Source organism: Camellia sinensis, chromosome 11 (assembly GCF_055761805.1).
Source record: "Camellia sinensis isolate YWXY chromosome 11, ASM5576180v1, whole genome shotgun sequence".
NCBI classification, from domain to species: domain Eukaryota; kingdom Viridiplantae; phylum Streptophyta; class Magnoliopsida; order Ericales; family Theaceae; genus Camellia; species Camellia sinensis.
The window spans coordinates 98,550,490-98,560,382 of NC_138971.1; the positions used below are offsets into that span (position 1 = coordinate 98,550,490).

Consider the following 9,893-nt stretch of genomic DNA (forward strand, 5'->3'; position numbering starts at 1 on the left):
CGCACCGCCACTGCTGCTGCAGCTGCTAGCCGTCGTCAATCGCTGCTAGCCGTCGTCAATCGCTGCTCACCGTCGTCGCTCGTTGACAGCCGTCGTCCCCCCTTGCCGCTGCTTGCAGTCGATAGAGAGAGAGATAGTATTTTGGGAATTTTTGAAATTGGGGATATTTTTGTTAACAGTAATGCTACAGAGACCGAATATAGAGGCTCGAATTTGGCTCGAAATTAGGGGGAAGAAGAAGGAGGAAGAGGAGGAGGAGAAGAAGGAGAAGAAGAATTCAACTGGAGGGGCCAACAAAATCGGGCGGAGGTGGAGGTGGAGGTGGAGGCGAAGGCGGAGGTGGATGCGGAGGCGGCGGCGGGCAGAGGCAGAGGTGGAGGCGGGGCTGCGATGCCGACGAGGGACGAGTTGCGAGATCGGCCGACGAGCTGGGACGCCGACGGGCTGCGATGCCGATGACGACCTGCGTTCTCGCTCTCGCCTCTTTGTTCTCTCTCTCGCCTCTGTTCAACTCAACGAAGAAGAAGAAAGAAAAGGAAGAAAAGAAAAGGAAGAAAAAAAAAAAATCAAAATCCAAAACGACGTCGTTTTGGATTTTGAGCAAAATTCAAAACGACGTCGTTTTGGATTTTGAGCAAAATTCGAGCCCCTAATTTCGGGCCCTCAAACATTATTCTTGTTCTTATACCCAGATTCCATGCATAATGCAGTGTCACTAAAAGTTTGCCAATTGGATATTGCCAAGCGAGAAAGTTATAACGGAATGAAGCAAATGCCCATTCCACTGCAACTCCTTCCTCCTCAAACTCAAACCCTAACCCTAACCCTAACCCTAACCCTTCTCCCCTCCCTCAACCCTTCCCCAAAACCCCATCCCAATACCCTCAACTGCCTCACTCCTCTCCAAACTCCCTCCGCACTCACTCCCCACCTCACCACCGCACCGATCCGCCGCAACCAACCTCCGACTCCGGCCTCCGCTTCCGCGAGAAGCTCCTCTACCTCCAAACCCTCAAAGTCAATCCCTCCAAAGCCTTCCACAAGAACCCGAATTTCCGATCAGCCCCACTCGACTCCCTCAAATCAGTCGAGAAATGCCTCTCCTCCATGGGCATCGACCGCTCTGCCTTGGGCCGCATCTTCGACATGTACCCCCAGCTCCTCACCTGCGATCCCTACTCCGATCTCTATCCTGTTTTCGACTTCCTATTGAACCACGTCAATATCCCTTTCCCCGATATCCGAAAATCGACCATTCGCTGCCCGACTCTTAATTTGCAGTGTAGATCACCAATTGAGACCCGCATTACGTTTCCTAGAAAATTTGGGTTTGTGGGGAAACAGGCATTAACTTGCCAGAGCACACTGTTGTTGGTTTCAAGCGTCGAAAACATGCTTATGCCCAAGCTGAATTACTTGCAAGATTTGGGTTTTTCGTATGAGGAGGTGTTGAGGTCGCCGGGGTTGTTGACGTTTAGTATTTCCAATAATTTTGGGCCGAAAGTGGAGTATTTCTTGAAGGAGATGAATGGGGATTTGGCAGAGCTAAAGAGGTTTCCGCAGTATTTTTCGTTTAGTTTGGAGGGGAAGATAAAGCCTCGGCACCAGCTCTTGGTGGAGAATGGGTTGTCTCTTTCACTGCCGCAGATGTTGAGGGTTAGCGATGGGGAGTTCAATGCGTGGTAGATTGAGATGCGATTGCGATTAGTTGATCAGAGACAGTCACAGTAAGTTTCCTTGCAAGTTGCAACTTATATTATTTATGCTTTGCTTCCATAGTGAAAGTTCACGACTCATTGTGTTTGATGGTCAAATGTACATTTTTTGTGCAATATAACGTCTTTATTTATTCATGAGAGACAATTGTTTCATTCCCTCAGTTGTTCTCTAGACATGAAGTGGAAGTTAGAAGCTATAGTAAGAAACCCAGTTTAAAAAAAAAAAAACACCCATTTAGTACACATTAATGTGTGTTTGAAAGGGAAAATATTGAGTACACACTTAACCTTTAGCATAATACACAAAATGGTGGTCCTAAGACTTGAACCCATAATCTCAAGGTTATTAGGCCTAGTCTTAACAATTGAACTAATAGTCAACCCTTAGTAAGAAACCTAGTTAACAAAATTAAATTGGTGGTAATTCACATTTTACACTTGTTTGTTGTTGCTATATTTTAGCTTACCCAAGGTTAGAACTTGATAAATATCCAAATATGAGTTGTTGTTCCTGGCAAGCTTGAAATGAAATTAGTAAATTCTTTACCATTCAAGTAAAATTTAAATTCGTAGTGCCCATGGAAACCAGAACACTAATGACCAAGCAATACTGCTAAATTTGGGGATGATAATGTGAGATAGTGGGGCAGGAAAGAAGCCTTTGTTTATCATTTATTCAGTATTATAGTAAACCCTTTGTTTTGAGACTTTCCGAAGGTTTGAACCTGATTCTGCGATTTATTCAACGCTAATATTCATTTTGTTAGAGGAAACTGCCATAGTGGATTGTCCTCAAGTTATGGACTTAAAATCATTTGCTTCTTTGATGCTTGAAATCTGGGCTTCAGTTATTAGGGAGTTGAATAATTGGGAGGGCATGTATTGGCAGTGATTGATGGGAGATGTCATTTATGTAATCAAACGTTTAGAAGCTTAAAGCCCACTTCTATGGTTCTTGTTCAAATAATATTTGCACTCTGTTTTTGATGATAGGATAGCTAGAGTTTTTATGCATGTTTCCTCTCAGCAAAGAATAATTAGTCTAAAATTATCCAATATTTGTCACAGAAACTCCTATAGTCTGATCCAACTAGAATGCCCAATTTTCTACTGCTGTCATGGAGAAGCTGGTTTTATAATCTTTCCACATACCTGACCCTTCATCAGTAATCAATCGTCACCATATTGGTCTTGTATGCATAATGTGGTCACTTAGTAGGGTAAATTATCAATAGGTCCTACTTTTGGGGCTTATTGCCTATTAAGTCCTATTGATAAATTTATCAAGTGATAAAATTATCAGTCTCTCTTGTTTTTACGAATAAATTTACAGCCAGGACCTGTAGGTAAATAAGTCTAGTTAATATGACTGATTGGTAAGTGTCACAACTTAGTAAGGGCCCTGTCGTGGTTATTGCTTGGAAAACAAAACACAATGTTGTTTATTCTGACCTATAGCTTTTGCTAAATTTCAAGTAATGGGTCCATCCTGCGTTCGCTGCACTCATCCTTTTTGGGTGATCCTCAGAGGCATAAGCTAGCTAGCAAAGACTTAAACAGGTATGAAGGCTTTGCTTGGTTCACTGATATATGAGCCCTTAACTTGTTGAGGATGCAAGAAGGGTGTTTTATCCCAGATTTGTGTACTAAACTATGTTATTAGAGTTCTACTTACACGACAATGTTATCTCCTTGCACTCAGTTTTCTAAAATTCCAGTCTTCCAAAATTAAAAAAATTATCATTTTATCTCATTACCCTCTCCATAATCCCGTATATATATATATATATACTAGAGGTTGTGCACACCCGCATGGATGTGCTTAAAATTTTCATTGTGGGTTGAAGTTGGCTATTATGGATTGAATAGGTAGTTATAGAAAACTTGTGCTTCAATTCTTTGTTACAGAAAGGTAATTTGGGAGTAAAATAGTTTGACACAAAAGTGTCAATGCCAACTTAGCCCTTTACATATATAATGGAATAGATAGATATATCCATTGCTAACTTTTTATTTTGCTTTAGTAGTAAAAATTGTTTATTTAACGTTTAATTAGTTTGCAATTGATTGAAATCTATGTGAAAGTGATTTGATATATAATCCATCAAAATTTTAATTCCAAGGGGTTGGCCTGGTGGCAAGGCCTTAGGTCTTGCGGGTGTGCTCCCTCCAAGGTTTGAGGATCGGAACCTCTTAGGTACTAACAATTCCTTGGGGCTATTGGATTGGGAAAAAGCCCTTGAATGAGCTGCAGTGCACTTGCGGGAAACTCCTTGCCGAGGGCCTGTGCATCCCTGGGAATTAGTCAAACTTTGATCTGGACATCCTGATGCCAATAAAAAAAAAAAGAATAGAAAGTATAATCCATCAAAATTTTGTTTAAAACTTTGTTCAAACTTCCAGTGTGAAACAAACTTAAAATTTTCGAACTTATGTGGCCGATCAAATTTGAAACATTTGTATTTTTTCTGTGGAACAAAACTAATTTGTTCAACTTTTAGGCATTTAGCCAGAAAAGTCCAAACAAATTAAGTTTGTTCATTCGTAAAAATCCGAACCAAATTCAAATCAAGAAAGGAAACCTTTTGTAGGTGGTTGATGGTGGGTCTAAATCAGACGACCAAGGTTTTAAATAACGGTGGTGGTTACCATAATGGTAACGATAGCGTTGATGCAGTTGTGGGGTGTAATGGTGATAGCAATTGAAACCGTGAATTTTTTATTTCTTCGCACAACTTTAAGAAAATATACAAATAGGCATGTTTTTATTCCAGAATCACATTTAGTGAGGTTTTGGGGTTCAGTTCACATTGAATTTGGTTGATTTATCAATGCATATCAATTGTTTCATTTTCGGTTATGGTGAATTCTCAACAATCTGAATGGTTCTAGTCGAAATGTGGTATGAGACAAGGGGACCCATTGGCTCCGTACCTTTTTATTTTGGTGACTCAAGCCTTATCTTTGGGTTTAGATGTTCTTGCGTCCCAGGGTGTTTGTACGGGGATGTCTATTTGTCGTAATGCACAGGTTATTTCTCATCTCCTTTCTGCAGATGATTGTTTATTTTTCATGGAGTTGGAATTAGCAACGATTTGGTGTTTGAAATGGTTTCTGCAAGCCTTCTATCACCAATTGAGTCTTCAGATTAATTTTCATAAATCCAGTCTCTTTGTTAGTCCTAACATGAGTCCAGCTCATTGAGTTTTTCTTAGCGAGTGTCTTGGGGTTGAACTAGTTGATAGACCTGGGTTATATTTGGGAGCGGTTCTGGGTGCTAGTTCTCATAAGGCAGATTTGTTTAGTCATATGAATAGATTTTCTGCTAAGCTGTTGGGGTGGAAACATAGTCCTCTATCATTTGCCGGAAGATGTGTCCTGATTAGACACTCTCTTTTGTCAATTACTTCTTATCTGTTATCTGTGTTTAAGGCTCCGGTGTATTTCACCCGTCAAATTCGCAGTATTGTGGGGAGTTTTCTGTGGAAACATTCAGGTGAAAAGGGGATAATTTGGAAAAGCTGGGATAGTTTGTGCTTACCTAAGGCAGTAGCTAGTCTTGGATTTCGAGATCCGGGGTTGTTGAATCAATCTCTGCTGCCTAAGATAGCTTGGAGAATCATTTTGATTCCCCAATCTCTTATAAGTAGACTTTTCATGGCAAAATATTGTTCAAAGGGTGTGTTTCTAGATGCTACACCACACCTAAGTCAGGTTGCTCATGGGCATGGAGTATCCTATGGGAAAGGATCTTCTTAAAAAAGAACTGGGGTGGGTTGTGGGGAATGATGAGAATATTGATCCTTTTGAAGACCAATGGATTCCTACTTTAAAGAATGAGATGGTAGGAAGGGGGATGGGTAAGTTGTTCAGCTCTTTTAAAGTTGCACATCTTATTAATCAGGATACTAAATCGTGGAGAGAACCATTGATTCGGGCCCCTCTTTTTGGAACATATGGTCACTAATATATTGAATATACATATTCCCCAAATTAGTAAATTTGATCAATGAGTGTGGCAGCTGGCCAAGGATGGACAGTATCCAGTTAAGTCGGGTTTTTTCTCAGTTATGAAAGAGTGTCAGACTTTGCATCATCCGGGTAATTGGGATAGTGGTCGGTGTTGGAAGAGGTTGTGGAAATTAAATTTGCCTGCTAAATGGGCATTATTTGTTTGGAAGATTTTACATAGAATCCTACTTGTCAAAAATCTTCTTGTCCACTGGGGAATACCATTAGATCTTGTGTGTTCAAGGTGTGGTGTTAAAGAGGAATCATTAGAGCATCCTTGTTTCCAATGTATTTCTCTAAACACATTTGGCGAGGGTCTAGTGTTGGCCTTAATTTTGAGGATGGGGAGGGATGTTTAGTTCATGACTGGATGGGACAATGGTTCCAAAAGGCACCAGATGATGATGATGCAATTCATGAATCTGTTAAGGTTTTGTGGGGTATTTGGCTTCATAGGAATACAGCTACATTTGAGAATGTGGTGGAAGACCATGTTTTGAGATTAATTAGCTCTCTGAATTGGGTACATGATCAGAATAGGATATTAGATATTAATGATTTGTTCACAAATCGTAGTAACATGGGTGTTGCTTCACCTGGTGATTCTTTTGTATTATCTAATTCTGCAAATTGGTGCCCACATCCCTGTTTTGACTGGTTTGTTATCGACGGGGCGTGGAAGGAACTTACGGTCAAGGCGGGTGCAGCTTGGGTTGGAATGGACAATAAAGGAAACTAGTTTGCATGGATGAAATTTTCCTTTGTTGCATCGTCAGCCTTGGTAGCTGAAGCCAGAGCTTGGTAGCTGAAGCTGGAGCTTGCTTAGAAGTAGTAAAGTGGTGTGTGCAGAACAATGTGAAAGCAGCTACCATACTCACCGACTCTTTATTGTTAATCCAGCGGTTGCAAAACGTTAATAAGACGGAATCGGACCTGACAAACTTTTTGCAAGATTTATGTTATTTTTGTATTATGTTAGATTATGTTTGTATTACTAAGGTCCCTAGACAAAATGTAAAGGTGGCTCATATGTGTCGGCAAAAGCAGCCCTATCAGAAGGCTAAACTGTGTGTAGTCTTTCTTTTATATATATATATATATATATATATGTGATTATCTTGGTTTTATTAAAAAAAAGAAGAAAAAAACAAGTTTAAAATACAAAATGTCAACATAATAATGTAAAAGTACATAAGATGAAATCTAAATTTTGTTCAATAAATTTAACATAAGAGAAATAGATGTTAGCAGATAAGATGAAAAAGTAATGAAATCTTGAAGATTGGGCATTCAAAACATGTATAAATAAGATTTTTACTTAAAATATGTATGGACATTCAAAAGAGAAAATAGTATTACTTACAAAATTTATAAAAAATAACATGTTCAGTGATTTAATTATTGAGAATGTATAAACATTTATTTGGGCTTTAGTTTTTGTTCCAAACATTTTCATATGTTTCCAAATTGTTTTTCCATCTCCCTTATGTTTCCGAAATGTTTTAGTTTTCAAGCTAAATGAAACAACACATTGAATGAGAAAATAACATTATATACAAAATTTATAAAAAAAAAAAAAAAAAAAAAAATTAAAAAATACAAGCGTAACTGTTGTAGTGACTGTAACTGTGCTGTAGCGGCAATGTAACAGCCGTTACGGCCTTTATGTAACGGTAGCGGTCATTACGGTTGTGAATTTTTGTCACACTGCTATAGCCGCCATAACTGGTGACGGTAACCATCACAACTATTACATAACGGTTGCGGCCACTTTTTAAAACTTTGCAGATGACTTAAATCTTAAATTTTTGGGGCTTAAACTTAGTGGAATAAAGGGATAATGAAACTCGAATTTAGTTAGGGAAGCAAAATTTGTAGAGGGTTAATTTATTTATTTATTGAATTCAGGTCTCCTACTGCCGATGATCCAGCACCCCTGAATAGCACGACCTAGACTTTCACAATCCATCACCTTGCGCAACCTAGTTCATCCTCCAAAACCAACACTGTGTACTACAAAGAAAGAGAGATTCAAGGTAAAGGTAGAAAAAGAAGATGGAAGGTGTGGGAGGTGACGACGATGAAGGGTAGTGTCGAATCTAGGGAGTTGGGGAGGAGGATCGGTGACGAGGGAGGGGCTAAAAAGGGGGTTGATGAAAGAGAGAAGCGATTGGAGGGGGGGATTGTGATGGTCGGAGAGGTGGGAGGTGATGAAAATGAAGGGTAGGTGTCAAATCTGGGGATTGTGGAAGAGCGTTGGGAAGGAGGGCATCACGATGGTTAGAGGTGGCGACCATGAGAGGGTGGCAATGTAGAGGTCACTGGTGGGAGCAAGGCTAGATGTTTGTGGTTGAAGATGGCGATCATGGCTGCTAGAGGTGGTGATTGGGGGGTGGGGTAGAGCAGAGTTTTAAAAGGCTTTCTTGAGGCTCACCTCACCTCAATGCTCGCCTTGCCTTTGAGACTAAGGTAAAACGTATCAAGCTTTTGATTTTGAAGTATTACTCTCCAAAGGCTTGCGTATCACAGTTTGAGACATGCGCCTTAGGTGTGTTTTGTACATTTTTTTGTGCATAAGCATGTGAAGAGTACTCACATGCAAAGGTTGCTTTGGGTTTTTTGTTAAACTTAGTCTATTAGATTATTTACACATAAAAAAAATAAATAAAAAGAATTCATTTTGCAACTATATTCTACAAGAAAAATTAAGTAAATGGTCAATAAAAAAAAAAAAAAAAAAACAGTTAGTGGTCTAGTGAGAAGCTCAATCATTAAAATTAAGAATATCAATTTCATTTTTAGTGATAGAAAACTTCCACCTACGCAGTAAAAGGTTCAACATCTTAAGGCGAAAAGTATTTACACCTTTATATTTTAATTTTTTTAATTTTTTTTATTATTTTAAAATATTTAATTCATTCACTTAATATTAAAATTTAAAATTTGAAATGCTTACGTCTCAATGCCTTGAGACTTACACCTCGCCTCATGAGGGGTGAAATGCCTCGAGGTATGCATTCACCTTTAAAAACTTTAGAATAGAGTTAGGGTTTGTTAGGTTTGGGATGTAAGAATGAGGGTTGTGATTGGTATTATGCTGATTGTGAAAAGATAAAATTAATAATTTAAGTTTTTGTACATTGTGTAAGGAGAAATGGAGTGTGATGAGAAATTTTATTGTGTAAGAAGAATTACTAAAAGCATCCCGATGCTATTAATGTCGTGTATTTGAAGTTTCAGTTTTAGCCCCCAAAATGCATCAAGTTGCCCTCATCCCACATTGGAGTCCAATGTAGAAAACATTAGGCATTAACATCTCTGGTCTGGCATTGTCGGTTTTCCTTTTTGTTGATTGTTAGTTTTTTTGTTTTGTTGTTTGGTTGGAATGGCCGTTTCGGGTCTTGATTATGTCCTGTTATTATTTTTTATTAATATAATATTTCTCATGTTCTTAAAAAAAAAAGAAAAAACTCTGGTCTGGCCATAGGATATGGATCATAATGGGCCCAAACATCTAGAGGTGGTTACTGTGATGCTCCACTTGACTTTTGCATCCCATCTGTTTGAAACTGATTTTGCCTTCTCCTCCTTTTATGGAACAATATATATCCCACATAATGTTAAGACATTGTTGACTCACTTCTCTATTACCTGAGGTAGTGTTTAATGGAATTGTAATACATTATAAGGGCATTTACATGTAAATCTTTAATTTATGAAATTATATTCCATTAAGTCTTAATTAAAATTTTTTAGACATTCAAATTCTATTAAATTCTTAATAGTCTGAATTACCTTTTAAACAATGATTGTTTATCGTTTATGATAATTTATAAAGAAATATGACGATTTGACATTTATTTTGATTTTCATCACTTTAAAACATCGACTTTCAAATTGAAATTTTTTTAAAAAAATTGTGCAATTTTTTTTTTTAAAAATTGAATTATTTTTTTTGTGCAAAACTGAAAGAAGAAACATGATGATAGAACATTAATGTGCAAAATTGGAAAAAAAAAAATTAAAATGAAAAAATTAATAATGTTCTCAGTTTTAAAAGTGAAAAAAATTTGATAATATTATTAGTTTTATTGGATAGTGAAATTAAATCAATAAGTGGAAAGGCAAAAACGTTTAATCTTATCTTTTGTTGTTTTTATCAGT

The 9,893-nt window shown here is 38.0% G+C and overlaps 1 pseudogene; it reads left to right on the forward strand.

Moving 5' to 3' along the window:
- The first annotated feature begins 759 nt into the window (after positions 1-759).
- LOC145802501 (transcription termination factor MTEF1, chloroplastic pseudogene) lies at positions 760-1,853 on the forward strand (annotated as a pseudogene).
- Positions 1,854-9,893: the final 8,040 nt, after the last annotated feature.